At 54.0% G+C, this 15,874-nt stretch overlaps 1 protein-coding gene across 11 annotated transcripts in view; it reads left to right on the top strand.

Annotated features, from left to right (window-relative positions):
- LOC105481198 (tensin 1) overlaps positions 1-15,874 on the top strand; it is a 206,471-nt gene that overhangs the window by 47,036 nt on the left and 143,561 nt on the right. For 8 of the 11 annotated variants that reach the window (XM_011740571.2, XM_071073350.1, XM_011740568.2 and 5 more), the window contains exon 1: positions 13,195-13,403. The exons of the other annotated variants lie outside the window; for them this stretch is intronic. The gene's annotated coding sequence lies outside the window, so the exon portion shown is untranslated. Of the gene's footprint in view, positions 1-13,194; positions 13,404-15,874 lie in introns of those variants that run through there. 11 annotated transcript variants of the gene reach the window in all.

Below are 15,874 nucleotides of genomic sequence, written 5' to 3'. Positions count from 1 at the left end.
GGCTCTGGAAGGGGCTGGGTGTGTGTGCAGAGACAGTGGGAGGAGCGTGGCACCTTGGGGTGAAGCTGGGCAGGGAGGGGGATCTCACATGGCTGCTTCGCTGGATGCCTCATCTCATAAATACCATGTCCCTGAGATGTCCATGTAAGGCTGCCTAGCTGGCTCAGAAGGGGCTGGCCACCATGGGGCCACTGGGCTCTGGGAAGCACAGCTGCCTTACCCGGGTGGGGGCAGGCCGCCCAGAGGGTGGCCTCATGGGAACACACCCCGTCTTTCAGCTGCGCTCCACACCGTGGTCCTGCTCCTTGTGCCCCCAGCCTGTGCTTTCATTGCCAGCCAAGGTCCTGTCCTCTCTGAGCTGCTGTCAAGCTTGGGTCACTGCTGTGACCCTCCCTGATCCTGTCTCCTTGGGGCTGGGAAAGTCATGCCCCAGAGTCCCTGAGCTGCTTCCTTCCTCTCCTTCCTTTCCTTAGGAGGCCTCATGCCTCAGTTCGACTGGTTGGTCTTGTTGCCTTCCGGGAAACTGAGGCCATGAGGACACATAGGTCCTCTTCCCAACGATCTCCCTCGGATCCAAGGCACCTCTGGGGGAAGCCACAGCCCTTCTGTGGGCTGCAGTGTTCTCATTGGAGAAGTGCCTGGGACAGCTCTAGACCTCATTGACTGAGCTGCCCAGAGGGAAACTTGAGATTTAGCGGTGCGTGTGTGTGAGTTGTGTGTGTGTGAGTGTGTGAGTATGTGGGTGTCCACAGACTTTAGAACTGCAGCCCTAGAACATTTGTCATGTTACAGGGGGAGAAAGAGACTGAAGTGAGGGCTGTTCCCTGGGACCACCAGGATCCCACAGGACTTTCCAGTGCCTGCGTCTCCATCTTCTCCCTGCAACATTGCTCCTTCGGGTGTTTCAGATCCCCCTCCCTGTCTTTATTTCTTTGTTCTTTCTCTTTCCTGCCTGACTCTTCTGTGTCCCTGTTACTCCCCCTTCTGCTGTGCCCCTCAGGATTCTTTATCGTTCATGTTCCCTCCAGAAGCCTCCCTTGTTCCCCAGGTCTCAGCCCTTCATCCTGATCAAGAGTTCAAGAGTGGCCGGGTGCGGTGGCTTATGCCTGTAGTCCCAGCACTTTAGGAGGCTGAGTCGGGAGGATCCCTTTAGCCCAAGAGTTTGAGACCAGCCTGGGTAACGTAGCAAGACCCCGTTTCTATTAAAAAAAAAATTTTTTTAACCAAGCCAAACAAACAAAAAAACAAAATTCAAAGACCCCATCCTCTTGACCCCTGGATGGGGGACCCCCTTTCTCTGACTTCACAGCTCCCTAAGGCTTCCAGAGCCCTCTGTGACTCTGGGACTTGGCGGGGCGGGGGAGAGCTCATATCCTCCAATCTCCTGTTCCAAGGACACCCCTCCCACCTCAAGGCAGCTGCAGAGGCCCCAGATGCCTGACACTGTGGGAGCAGTGCCTGTTTGTGTGTGCTGAGAGTCCCCCATCTCTGAGCCTATAATGAACATGAGTTTTTTCCCTGAGAGGGACATTTTCCCTGATCTACCCAGTGTCACTGAAAATATTCAACTCCAAGAGCTGACCAGGAGGGAGGATTGTTCGAGGCCATGGACAGACCCCTGGCTGAGGACTTGAAAGACCTGGGTTCACATTCTGGGTGCTGTCTCAGTGAACTCCAGTCCCCTCGCCTGTCAAGTGACCACAGTCATGATGAGATAAGGTGTTGACCGCCTCCCACTGCTTAGGAGGGGCTCTGTAACCTCCGGCTGCCCAGGCTCTGCCCAGGCACTGAGGACTTGGTGCCTGAGGCAGTACAGTGCGGTGTGTGTTGGCCAAGCTTGGAGGGACTGGTGGTGGACGGGCACTGTGCAGGAGGAAGGCTTCTGTTTGGGCCCCCTTCTCAGGATGAATACAGACCTTCCCCTCCTTCCCTGTGTGGATGTCTCTGAGGGGAAACTGAGGCCCACATGGGCCTGGGGCCCCTCGAGAGGGGGAAGCTGGCTAGAAGGGAGAGCAGCTGGTCCCTGGCCAGGGCGCCTGTGTTGGTGGCGCCACCTTCTGCAGTTCCTCCCAGTTAGCACTGCGGGTGTGGAGCCCACAGGGGTGAGACACCGAGGCTGGAACGTGCTGAGGTGCCAGGAATGCACCGCAGTGTTATTAGCCAGCAGCTTCTCCCCTTTGGAGTAGCCCCTTGGGGACTATGGCGGACACCTGTCCAGCTCTGCCTGCCCAGACAGCCCATGGGTACCTGCACCCAGTCGCTGTTGGATGGAGCTCACGAGTGCGCCTGTGTGTGTGCATGTATGTTCATGGAAGTGTGTGCATGGATCTTTTGCGTGTCTGAGGACCCTTGTGTGCATGTATATGTGTGGGAATGTGCCTGTGTGGGGGCAAGTGTCTGCCAGTGTGGATCTTTGGGTCCTTTACTCACGAGAGTGTGTGAGCAGCATGTGTGCAGGAAGCCCACAGGGGGTCTAGGGAACACAAGGGAAGCAAAGGCCCAACGAGGCTGGATGGTGGAAGGAGAGGCCAGCAGCATGATGTGTAGGTAGGGCAGGAAGGGCTGCTGGGGCTCTTGATGGTGGGGTCTGTGCCACTCTCCTTGACTGGACTCTCTAAGGCAGCATGGTAAAGAGCCCTGAGGCCAGATGGCCTGAGTCCAACTACTGCCTTGATCACTCCCTAGCCTTGTGACATTGGGAGAAGCAACAACCTCTTCAAAGCTCAGTTTCCTGTTTATCATGGTGAGAATCACAGTACTTGCTTAGTTACCAGGAGGAATAAACCAGATAGAGTACCTGGAGCACCCTAAGAGCTCCATAGATGATAGCTCCGTCATCATCATCGGCTTCATCGCTATCACCATTGTCATCATCAGGATTAGGGTCCATGCTGGCTGCGCTGCATCTCACCTTGGCAGTCCCTTTCTGGCTGACATTCCCACGCAGGATGGGAGACTGCAGCTCATTCGCTTCAGCATAGCAAGAAGATGGAGACCCAGAGAGGGCATGAGACTGGGCAGGGTCACCAGGGAACCAGAGTAGAGCCATAGGAGCCTAGCCCCTGGCTCCTGCCTCTTTCCACGTGTGGCACTGCCTTGCTCTGCTTAGATGTTTGGGGAGGCAGCACCTTGCCAGGCTGGAGAGGCAAGGAGAGCCTGGCGGGCTTATTAGCCCAGGCCAGTTTCTGCAGATGGCCCAGGACCATTCTGTTTGAATCTTCTTACAGGACCAGTGTCTCCCCTTCTGGCCCTAAATGCTCTCCTGAGTCTTTTGCTTTTGAGCTCCCCTGATCTGACCACAAATCTTGAATCCCACATGGAAAGCAGCTGAAACCCAGGAGAGGGACCCAAGGGGGACAGCTGGCCACCTGGTGTCTTACTCAGCTCTTCACACCTGCTTGGGTCATGCCAGCTCTACCTTCTGCTCCTGACACAGGCCAGATGGGAGTGGAATTCCTAGGAAGCACTGGCCCCTTTAGAGCTGGACTCCCTCTGCCTGCCAGCATATCCCACATCCCCTCCCTCGGTCCTCCTAGGCCACCCTGTAGCTCCCCTAGGGTAGCTGACCCAGGGTGTCACCAGGATTGTGGAGATGGGAGCGGGCTCTTTGGCGCCTGGGCTCAGTGGGGTGGGTGGGAGTGGGCAAAGGCAAGTGGAACCTGCCAGGGTCCCCCAGCCAGGGCAGGCTATGATTGGCCTGAATGTTTTTCACAACCACCACCAAGTACTTGGAAGAAAAAACCCAAAAGCCAACAACAACAAAAATAACCACCAGACTTTTCTTTCTTTCTTTCTTTTTATATTTTTAATTTGCAGTTAATGGCCGATTGGCTGTACATTATTAAACAGGCAGCTGGAGATTTGCCAGGGTAGATTGCTTGAGCCAAGGCTTACAGCCTGAACACAATGTTCCAAGAAAACAGTCACCCATGGGGTACCAAGTGAGGAGCACCCAGAGGGAGGGGCTCTAGCTGTTGCCCCTCACTCTCCCACCCCTCCCACCCCAGCCTCTGCTTGGATCATCTAGTGGAGGGCAGGACTGTGCTGCTCCTGGCCCGAGCATCCTTCATCCGGGCTCTGCAGATCCCTCACTACTCCAGGGTCCCGAGCTGCTCTTTCCCTCTTCATGGACATTAGAAACGGACGTGAGGCTCTTGCTTCCATCCCCAGATGGCCAGGCTAACACCTCCCCTCCTGGGGACCAGTGTGATGCAGAGCCTGAGCACTGGGCTGGGAGCTGGAGCCCTGTCTAGGGTTGACATCATTGAGCTTCTCCCTATGGTGATTTTGGGACTCCCTCCTTGTCCTCCCTGGGCCTCGTTTCCACGTCATTACGAGGAGAGGATTCGGCTGCTCAACTCTAAAGCCTCAACATTTTGTGAGCCTTGATTGGGTGGCCTTGGGGAGGGCTTGGAGTGATTGTTTCCCGGATTTGGGGGCCCTTCTTGCCCCAACCCTGTTCGCATCCATGAGATAAGGAACCGTTTCTCAAGCAAGCCCTGCTGGGAAGGGGTCATCATCAGCCCCATTCACGTTGTTTTAGCCAGTCCCTCAGCCACCTTGAAGCCTACCAGGGTAAAGGTGAAGTGTCCAAGCCATCCGAGTGGGAGAACGAGCTGAGAGTCTGGAGGTTGGGGACTGCCGTCTTGGTGAAGCCAATGCTGCATTTGGGCCTGCTGCATTCTGCACTGGGCAGGTTGCTGCTGGCTTGTGTGTGTGTGTGTGTGTGTGTGTGTGTGTGTGTGTGTGGCGTGGGAGAGTCACCGGTTTGGGAAGTGGGCCTTAATGAACCCTCTCTGAGCCTCTTAGAGGCAAATGACATAGTGGTTAAGAGTACGAACTTGGGAATCAAGTCCTATCACCCCTGCTTATTTGCTGTCTCATTATCATTGACTTTGGACAAGTGGCTTCACCTCTTGAGTCTGAGCTCCCTCAACTGCACAAAATAGGGTTAGAATAACATCTACTCCCAGGTGTGGGGAGGGGAGGGGAGGGAATGATGAATGCAGGCACTGGGGCTGTGCCAGGGCTTGTCACATGTTAAGTGCCCATCAGCTGTTGGAATCTAAATGTCTCTCCCTCCAGCTGCATGTTCTTTCCCTTCAGGTCACTCAGTGTGATTTGTGATTTGTGATTTGTGTCGTGTGTTCGTGTTTGTTCCTTCAGCGGCTCCCTCTCCTAGATCAAGTGCTCCTTGAGGGCAGGGACCCACCTGGCTGTGTTCGTGTGCTGTCTGGAGGGCCTCACAGGGCCTGGGTCACTGCGGGCACTTAGAAAGTACTTGTGGAATGAAGGGGTGAGTGATAGATGGGACGGAGCCAATTGGAAAAGGATAAGAACCAGAGAAAGAACCACTGAGTACCTGCCATGTGGAAGAGTACAGAAACTGAAAAACCTGGGGACGTCCAGCCTGTGATGCCACCACTATGGGAGGCTTCCAGTGATTGCATGACTCTGTGTGTGTGTGTGTGTGTTGAATAAAGCTTTGGGAAGATTTGTTCCCTGAAGCAAAACCAAAGGTTCCAGGAAGCAGGTTTCTCCCAGTGGTGGGAGCCACCTTGAGGATGGAGAGGGAACCCTGAGGGCCTGGGGTGTGCAGGTAGGGGCGGGAGAGCCCCTGTCAGGTCAAGGAGAGCCCTGATATACTGGAATGTGGTCCAGCCAGACCCTGAGGCCCTGCTGGCTTGCTGCAGCTGCTGTAGTTAGGAGAGGAGTAGCAAACGTAGCTGATGTCTCTGAACTTCAGTTTCCTCCTCTGTAAAATGGGGTTCATAAAGATCAATACCCAACGGGGTGTTGGCAGGATTGGAATGAGTTAATCCTCACAAAGCTCTAGGAACCGTATGTCAGTTGGGAAACACTCACTAACTCTGAGCATTATTAAGCAGGCAGATACATGAGAGAGATGAATCGTAATTCTGGGATGGAGGTGGTGATGGCATCTTTGAAGAAGGAGAATGTTGGGGGAGCTAACATTTATGGAGAGCTGCTCTGGGCCAGATCTTACACTCAGTACTCAGGGCACTGAAATAACTTGCTCGAGGTTACACAGCTTCAGATGTGGTCGGTGCACTTCCAAAGCCTAGGCTCTCTTCTCCACTCCTGGTAGGATGGGGCCAAGTTTCTGTGATTCCCTTCCCCCAGAGGGATAGCACCCCATTTCAAAGTGGAGCAAGGTGATGATTATTTTCTATAGGAGCAGATCCCAAGTCCTCAGGAGGGAAGTCTCCAGCTCTCTCCAACCCTGAAAGTGCTACATCACTAAAAACTCTAGGGAGCGGAGGAGGCTGCGGCAATGGGGAGATTTTCCCTAGGAGCCCGGGGCAGGGAGAATGGCCATGAGCAGAGCCCTGGAGGATGGGCTTAGGGAGAAGGAGTGTGGGGTGAGGGGTAAACTAAAGCAGGGGAGGGGAAGGAAGGTGCTGCGCAGAGGAGTGCAGAGGAGGAAGAGGGCTATGCAGGTGACAGAAGAGGAGGGAGGGGAACAGAAGAAGGAAGAGAAGAGGAGAGACAGGAACCAAACTTGGACCTGGGCCAGTGGACAGCTCTGGGCTTTGGGCGAGGATGCCCAGCTGGGGTGGGTCCCCACAGGACTACTAGATGGTGGCAGAGGGGGAGGCCTAGGGAGTGGGAAGCCAGCTGGCCAGCACCAGGGCCTGCCTGGGACAGCACGTGTGAGCCAAGTGTTCTGCCACCAGCCAGGCCTCCTCACCTCCCCCAGCCCAGCAGCCAGCTTGGCTAAAGGTCAGCTCTCGGGGTGTGGCCAGCACGCTCCCCACTGACCGGGGCCCACAGGCCTGGCCTTGTCAGGATGTTATCCTATTCCTAGCAGCTGCTCCTGGTAGTTTCTGCCTCTTGGCCATTCAAAGATGAATGGAAATGGCCTTAGGCTTCAAGGAGTTCCCAGATGAAGGGGCAGAGAGACAGCGGAGGTGCACTTGGGCGTGGCCCTTGCCATGGTTCACTTTCCCAAGACAATTTTTTCAAGGAGTTGATGGTGCTTGCTGTGTTCTTTACTATCTGAAACAAAAATTGGACTAGGTTTCTTTAACCTTTCTTTGTGGTTTTTATTCAACAAATATTTACTGAGTGTCTATTGCTGTCCTCCTCTGGATGCTCTTTGGCGTATAGGGTACAGAAAAGAAACTGACATTTCTGATGGTGTCTGGTGGAGTAGAGTAGAATTCTTATCTCCTTTGGTCTAGATGCTATACCTCCATGAATATAGTCAAAAGTGCCTGTGCCTTTTGGGGGCAAGCGTATCCTACTGTTAGCTAAACTGAATTTCTGTTTTCAACAAATTTTAGACCTTTTACTGTATGAACTATTATTGGTTCAGGTTTTTTATGACTTCAGAACCCTTGTTTTGGACGTTACCCCAAGAAAAATAAAATGTTCCCTTGCTAATTCTGGCTCCTTTATAAAGTCAGCTTTGCATTTCAGTTCACTTCAGCATCTTAGCTTTTCCTTGTGCTTTTTTTTTTTGTTGTTGTTCCTTGGTGTGCTTGGTAAGCCTCCCTTCTAAGTTGTAACCAAAGTTACTGATAAGTATGTTGAACAAGCCAGGGCAGAGGACATAGCCCTTTGGCAAGTCAGGAAGTTGACATTGATCTATTCATCAACACCGTTTGCTTGCTGGCTAGGAATCTACTCAGCTTTCTCTCTTGTCTCCAGGAATTTCATCAGGGATCCTGCCAACACCTTCCTGAGATACAGATAGTCTAGGTCTGGGGATTCCCCAGTTATCCAGTCTAGAAGCCTCAAAATAATGGGTTTGGGATGGTAGGTGTGGTGCTATGGGAAGAAGGGCTTCCTGAAGGCATCCAGGCTGATACCAGTGGTCTTTGCAGGGATAGACCCAAGGGAAATGCTGCCCTGGAGGCAGCTAGAGCCCCAGGGTCCTTACTGCTTTAAAATTGTGCTTCTCAGGGGAGACAGGGGATTTGTGCGCAGTACTTTCTGCCAAGGACCAACACCTGCCTAGAAACATGTTACTGGGCATCTCCAAGAGACCTTAAGGCCATCAGATGTGGAGATTGAAGCCAAGAGGGACTGAGACTTTCCTCTGATCATCAAGGGTGTTGGAGGCTGAGTTGGGCTGGAACCTGAGGCCTTGACTCCCAGTCTGAGGCTCTTGGTGCTGGACCCAAGTGCTCTTCTGGCTAGAAACAGGCAGGGTGAGAGGAGGGAGGGGCTGCCAGTGTGTGCCTTGGGGATAAGCTGTTGGTAGGCTGTTTTCCCCTGACTCTCCTTCCCTTTCCAACCTCTGCCCCGAGACTATGGTACAATTCTGAGTAGGAAGCTGGAATGTGGAAAGCCCAGCACTTCTCCTTCCTGAGGTGGGGGTGTGCAGCAAAGGGCCTGGTGCTGTGCACATTTCTGCACTTTGAGAGAGGATGCAAATGCAAATACATGCCAATGAGATGTCATAGAGGACACAGTGGTGAGCAGGGAGTGCCCCTACTCCTGCCTCCTTCTGGCCTGAGTTTTGAGGATGATACATAGAAGAAGACCTGACATTAGGAAGGAAAGGCAAGGATGGGAGTCTTCAGGGCAGCAGCGTGAATGTGGCTTCTCGGGTCATCTTTGGAGTGAGTCCTAGTGAGGGGGGCCCAATAGGGGGTGATCCTGAGATGGAAGCACCCTGGGAGACAGTCCAAACTCATCCCTAGCTGTAGCGGGGACAGCATGGTCAGAAGAGGGAAGGTGCAGTTCAAATGCACAGACATTGAATGCCTAGAGTGGCCCCCAGGGCCTGGCTCTCTATGGGGTGTGTTGGGCCTAGCAGGATTCAGAGGCCCAGAATAGCCTCTGCTCCAGGGCATCTTGGGAAGAAAGCAGAGCTGTGCCCCAGTGGTCTCTCCCCTTGGGACCTGGGCATGTGGCCCTGCCTTCTTTGTGATGGAGGGGGAAGAAGAGAGTGAGGGCCCAGGGTGCTAGAGGAGGCGGCTCCAGTAATTGCCCTAGAGACTAACACTTCCTACCCATCACAGGACGATTTGGGGAACCAACCCCTCCCTGCTGGGAATCTTGTCAGCTTTTAGCCCAGCTCAGAGGAGCTTCTCCTTAGTGCTGTAAGAACCTGAGTGTCTGGCCCCTTGAGCGTGGGAGTCAGGTGATGTGGTGCCCTCCGGAGGTGGTGCTGGGACCTGGAATTCCTAGTTGTGTCATATGGTGACATGGTCTTGAGTTGGAAGAGCTGTATTCAAATTCTGTCTCTTTCATTAGCCACTTTGTGCTTTTGCTTAACCTCACTGCTCTGAGCCCATCTCTAAGACTGGGGTGAGAATCATAGCCACTCCCACATTTTCACGGGCATCTGTGTGGAGTACACATGGGAAAAGCTTGGTGCAGGGCAGGAGCTTAAATGTTGATTAAAGTGAAATGAAGGAACAAATGAAGGCATCTCTGGGTTGAACTCCCCTGCCTGTCCCTGCCACTGGGTGGGGCTGGGGCTGAGAGGCCAGGGAAAACTGGATTCATGAAGCTTGGACCTTGCCCCATCTTTCTCTTGACTTTCTCCTCTCCTTTCTTCTCTGCTTCTCTGTGTCCTTTGTCCCCTTTCTGTCGCGTCCCTTCTCTTCCAGTGGAAGTGCCTAACTCAGCACCTGGCCCCAACACACACAATTCATTGCTCCCTGCTCTCCTCAATGGCCTCTCTGTTGCTCCAGGCTCTGTCCTGCCACCCCCAGCTCCATCTCTTTCCTCCTTCTGGGTCTCCGTTTCTGATACCCTCTTTGTCCCATTCTCTCTGCTCCTGGCTCTCCTGCCATCTGTTTCTGCAGTCTCTGTCTGCAGCTCACAGGCATCCACTGGGCGCCTGCTCGATGCCAGGCACTGCCATCTCCTTTCTCGGTTCTGCGTCTCCTCACCTCTTGCTGTTGTCTTTTCTCCCTCCCCCACCCCTTCAGCCTCCTGCCCTCCCTTACCCCAGTTCCATCGGGCTCCAAGGCTGGTATTATTCAGGTTTATGAGAAACCCCCAGGCCTACCCTTGAAGGGACCAACCACAACTGGAACCAGATGTGCAATCCTGCATTCGGGTGGGAGGGGGGATGTAGGGACAAGGAGAGGGGTATGGGTTGGCTTAAGGAGGTGGGGAGGAGGCTGGGGATGGGAGGTGGAGACACTGGGAACCCTGGTCCTCAGGGGCTTGGAAGGAAGAATTGGGAGGAGGGAGCCAGGGGGCTGAGCAGGCTTGATCAGAAAGCAGTTCTCACTGTGTGTGTGTGTGTGTGTGTGTGTGTGTGAGAGAGAGAGAGTATGTGTGTCTGTGTGTATATGTGTGTGTGTGAGAGAGAGTGAGAGAGAGAGAGAGACTGAGATGGTGGAACTGACACTGGGGAGAGCTGAGGATAGATGATGGGCTATGGGCAGCTCTTAGAATTAAGGAGGAAGGCTGCTCTTTTTCTGTGAAATCCTCTAGCTTGTCAACTTCCTTTCTTAAGGTTTCAAGGGACTTGCTGGGTTTATAGTTCTATACCCAGGTGCTGGAGCAGGCAGGCTGGAAAGAAGGGTAAGAGTGGGGTAGGGGATGGACAGTGTAACCTCCAAAGTCTCCTGAGAGTGGCTGGAGGAAGGGTCTTCCAGCACCCCCGGCCCCCCGCCTGCCCAATCTGCCACAGACCTTTGTGGGATGTGTCTGGGATGTCCTGGGTCCTAGCAAAGCCCGTGTTTCTGCCTGCGATTATATAGCTTCAAATATAAAAGTCTTCATAAGATTATCTTTGGTGTAGCTTAGTGCTGTATTAAGCATTTTAAAATGCCCTTTGATTCAATCATGAACTGAATATCCATCCATCCATCTCTTCATCATTCATTTATTCATTCCACACTTACTGAGAATCTACTGTGTGTCAACCTTGTGCTGGGCACTGGACAAATGAGGAAAGGGGTAGGGAAAGAATGAATGAATCCCTCATCGTTCCAAAAATGGGAGCCATAGAAGTGCATCTGACCCACTGCATGTCAGGGCGTTAGTGAGCCACAGAAGTCCCAGGTGTTCAGAGGAGGGGACAGTGCCCTCCAAGTGGTGAGTCTGGAGAAGGATCCAGGGAGGATGGCTTCTGAATTGAGCCCTGAGTGCTGACAGGGAGGAGAGAGAATGGTGTATGAGAAAGGCCTGACCATCAAGGTTGGGGGATGGAGGGAGAGAAGGTTGGAAAGGCCGGGATGTTCCACTGCAGAGCTTGGACTGGAAGTGGCAGACAGTGGGGAGCTGGGACCCTTTGATGTCAGTTGGGATAATATGGATGTGGGTTGGAAGGAAGAGAAGGGGAAGATGGAACATTCTGCTGTTCTGGGTACCTGCTAGTGGGAGGAGTTCTAATTTTATAGCACACTCCCCACATCCACCTCTAGAGAGCTGAAACTGGCCCAGGATCCTCTAACTTCCCTCACCTAAGCGGAGCTGACCCAAGCCCCAGAGGGGCCCTTAGTCTGCAGTGGGGGTGGCGGGTAGGGGTTAAGGAGGATAATGTTATTGGGGTCACCTTTGCCCCAGAGTTGGGGCCGGTGACTGGGAGACTTGGTTTGAGGCTGGGCCGACGGCTAGGGAGGACTAGGCCAAGTGTCCCCGTAGTCCCTCTGCTTTCACCATCCTTGCCATTTGTGGACAGCATCCACACTCTCCCAGATTGAGGTTGCTGTTGAGGCTGGTGGGTTCTGGATGCTGGAATTTGGGACTCAGAACCCAGACCCTCTTTCCAGCTAGGAGAGGATGAAATCTTGCTCTGGAGGCAGACCACGAGGGGAGCGATGCCTCTATCTCTGCCCTCCCTGTATAAGGTCCCGAGAAGGTGTTCTTCTCCCCCCCATCCTCAAGGGTTTCATTGTCCCTGATTGGGGGCGAGCCAGCCCTCCAAAGTGCTGGCCATCTCCCTGTGGCTCTGGCCCCACATGCTCCAAAATCTTATCCCCTCTCAGGGACTCCCCTGTCGTTGTACTTCTGGGGAAAACTGAAGCTTGGGGAAGGGTTTGGCTGAATTAATAAAATTAGTGTGTGTTAGGACTGGAAAAGTTCTTAAAGACCTTTGTGTCACAGGGGAAACTGAGGCTCAGAGATACAGGCCACTGGCCCAGATGGGGAAGAGAAGGAAGGGCCTTTCAACCTCTGGATGTCTGAGTGGTGTCGAGCTCGGCTCTGGAGCCAGCCAGGTTCAGGTGTGAGGTCCTCCACACCGTGTGGCTTGGACTTCCACAAGTCACCTCTGGGCTCCGAGGTCACGATCTTCAGCTGTAGTAACTGGATGATTAGAAGACTAAGTGAGAGTTAATGGCCGTTAGTGCCCAGCGTCTGATAGGTGTGGAGCAAATAACTTTCCCCTTCCTTTCTAAATAATCCTATCTGCTTCTTCACTTTTATCATTCACATGGTGCTCTAAACTTTTCACATCACTTTCCCCATTATTTTTATTATGGAAAACTTCATGCATGTACAAAAGTTGAAATGATTATATGGTAAACTCCCTAGATTCTACAATGAACACTTTAATATATTTGCTTTATCACATTTCCGTCAATCCGTCTTATTTTTTGGTCCATTTCAAAGAGAGTTGAAGCATGTATTTCCTTCACTGGAGCTCAGCTTAAATGACTTTTGAATGTACAGTCACAAATGTCCTAACTCAGCCCAGAGAAAACAGCAGAGATTACTATCTCACATTTGACAGCTAAAAAAAAAAAAGCAGGTTCAGAAGTGAGATTCCTGGCCTCCAGTCACAAAATGAGTTGGAAACAGCATAGAGCAGGGTGCTGTAGAAAAGCTAAGAGTTGCTATATTATGATTATTATCATCTTCACTATCTCAGCAAACATTCTTCTCCACCCAGCAGCCCTTTGGCCATTTCTCTGCACCTGAGTCTTTTCTATGGAGTCTTGACCCCTCCCTACCCATTTCCCCACCCCTGTCCCCCAAGCCTTCTTGGCCCTGCCTCTCCTGTCCCCAGAGAGGCTGCTGGGCCAGTGGCTGAAGGAGGGGCAGCCACATTCCCTGGTGATCTCCTGCCCCAGGTGTCTGCGCCCTGCCAGGGCCTGGCCAGAGCCAGCTAGAGTGCAGCCAGCAGAGCACTGCAGGGGTTAAAGGAGGCCATGGCTGGTGGAGGGGGCCCACTGCTGGCTGACTCCGGGAAGGAGGCGGTGCACTGTTGGCCCGCCCCCTGGGCTGGCCTGGGAGGGAACCCGACTAGCAGAGCCCTCTGCTCAGTTGCTCCCAGCAGTGGCCCTGGGACCAGCTCTGCTCCTTGCACCCCGCTCCCTGCCTGGACACAGGCTCACTCGCTGCCTTCTTCTGGGAAACCAGCTTCTTGCCAGCCACAGCCGCTGCCTCTGCCACTGGCCACCGCCCCTGTCCTGGGAGTCCCTTGGCTCAGACACCCACCTCACTTAGTGGCTCCTGCAGGAAAGGTGAGTGAGTGAGTATGCGCGTGTGATGGTGTACGTGTGTGTGAGTGTGCGTGTGGATTTGTGTGTAGAGGGAAATGAAGCGGGCCAGGGCTGCTGGGCTGTTGACACTGATGCTGTCAAGACCACAGATCAGATTAGGAGAAGGTGAGGTCAGCCTGCCTGGTCCCATGTCTCTGGGTTAGGCAAGCTGTTCAGAGGCCAACCTTGTCAGTCCCCTATCTTCAGATGTTTCTGTGGTTCTGGCAGGGATGTCTGGGGTGCGGCTTGTCCCTGCTCTGAGAGAGCGACCAGTCAGAAGGAGTTTTGTTTGCTGGGGAAGTTGCTGGTGTCAGTGGCTGTTTGGGACTGAGGCCAGCTGGGGAAGTAGGGAGGGACACAGGGACCAAGGGAGGGAGAAGCTTGGGGGTCTCTTCTGCTACTTGCCTGCCCATTGCGGGGGCATGAGTATTTTTTCTTCTTCATCTCTTTCCTTGTCACCCACTTGAGCTGCTATGAGGGCACTTTTCTTCTCCTAGAGGCTCACTTAGCTCCCTGAGCTCTGACCTTGATTGCAGGGAGGGGCTGGAAGGCCTGGTAAGGTTAGGGTTCAAAGCACTTTTCCCATCTCCACTCCTCAGTATGGGCCCTGCTCCCTTGCCCATGGGCACAGTCTGGCAGGAGTGCCCCCTCTGTCCTCTCCAACCACTAGCCCTTACTCCTTCCTCATCCCTCTGGGTAGAAATGGCTAATCCAGGTGGTTAATGAACAGACAGGGGCAGCTGCTTTCCCCTTCTCCTCCTTCTCCCTCCACCCCTCCTCTTCTCTGACTCTGATGCCCTGCTTGCCACCCGTTCCCAGGCTGGAGAATCCATACAGAGCTGACCTCAGTATCTGTCCCCCAACCCCCAATCCAGGACTTGGGCCAGGACTGCCTGCCCAGATGTTTTAGGCTGGCCACTGTTCTAGAAGAGGAAACTGGGTGGGGGTGATGGGCGGGGGGAACCCGGAGAAGCCTGCTGTGCTCCCAGGCTAGGATCCCTGCAGGGGAGGGGATGGGGTTAGGGGACAGGATAGGTGCTGCATGGGGAGGAGCTGGAGGAGGAGGGCAGGCAGGCAGGCAGTTGTGGGGTGAGAATAGGTGGAGGACCTGGAAACTGGGGTGCCAGGATCTTTGGAGACAGGGGTTTCTCTTCTGGAAGTACTAGCCACCTCTTCAATGTGGCAGCAGTGGGGAAGGTGTAGGGGGAGCACCCTCTCTTCCCCTCTTGAAGCTGCCTGGGATGGGTGGAGACCATGGTGGCTCAGATGTGACTTCAAGTTGCACCTGCCCCTGCCAGCTGGTGGCCACTCCTGTCTCCCCGACTCCAGCTCTCCCTGGACCTCAGCACTTTCTACAACTGGGGCACCTGACACCTCTGGCCCAGGGTTGTGGGTGAGAGTGAGGGAGGATGTGGATTGAGATGGAGAGGTGGGTGGGAGAACCCCACATGGGATCAGCGCTGGAGACCCAGCCTGGGGTTGTCTTGGACTTTGCTACTCATGGAGGGCAGGGAGTTGGAGAGGAGTGGGCTGGACCAGGCTGGGGAGGGTCTCAGCCAGTCCGGCTGACCAGCAGGGCTGGGAGCCAGCACTGTAACCAGGAGCTGAGGGTTCTTGGCGGTGGGGGAGGCAACCTGGGACCCTCTTCTTCTAGGCGCCTGGTCTTGAGCCCTTCTGGCTCTGCTTCCCCATCCTTCATCCCATGCTTCTTCACACTTCACTTCCCGCAAAGCCCCAGTGAAGAATTTCCCAGGGAGGTGGCGGTGTCCAGGAAGTATAAGCACAGAGAACCTGGTGGCCAGGTGAAGCGGGGCTGGGGTGGGGTGCTTATGGGTTCAGAGAAGATGTTATTGTTTTGTGGACCAACTTCTGGCCTCTGATGGACTGTGGCTGAAGCCTTGGAGTCTGGGGACACTCAGACTCCTGTTTCTACCCAGATAGGAGCAGGAGTCAAGGGGGGCCAGAAAGGACTTTTGTTTGGTCTGAGGAAGAGGAGCCTCAGAGGTGGAATCTCGGCTCATGTGAATGAAGAGCTTCCTAAGGACCCTGGTGGGTCAGCAGGAGGATGGGCTGCCTTGTAAGGTGGAGCGCATCTTGTCCTGGGGGGAGTTTAGACAGAGGCTGGACAACGGCTTGGAAGGATTCCTGAGCTGGGATGTGGTTAGAGGCGATGACCTGGATAGTCTCTTGGGATGCTGAGGGCCTGGGATACTTGGAGTCAGAGAATTCTGACACCAGAATGGGGGATCAGGAAGCTGTGTCCTCTGGCCTAGGGCGTGGGCACAGACCACTCGCAGGGGCCCCCTCCTTCCTGCCAATGTGTAAGGAACCAAGAGCCTGACGCTCTGCCCTGGCACTGTGCCTCTCCCTCACACCCGTGGCTCAACTGCCTACCAGGTCCGCCCCCAGCTGCTTCCTGCAAAGGTTCTGAGGTTCTTCCTATTCCTCCTGGC

This window comes from Macaca nemestrina, chromosome 11 (genome assembly GCF_043159975.1).
Source record: "Macaca nemestrina isolate mMacNem1 chromosome 11, mMacNem.hap1, whole genome shotgun sequence".
Classification (NCBI taxonomy): Eukaryota; Metazoa; Chordata; class Mammalia; order Primates; family Cercopithecidae; genus Macaca; species Macaca nemestrina.
Note: the sequence above shows the minus strand (reverse complement) of the source record. Positions and strands in the feature narration are given on the sequence as shown.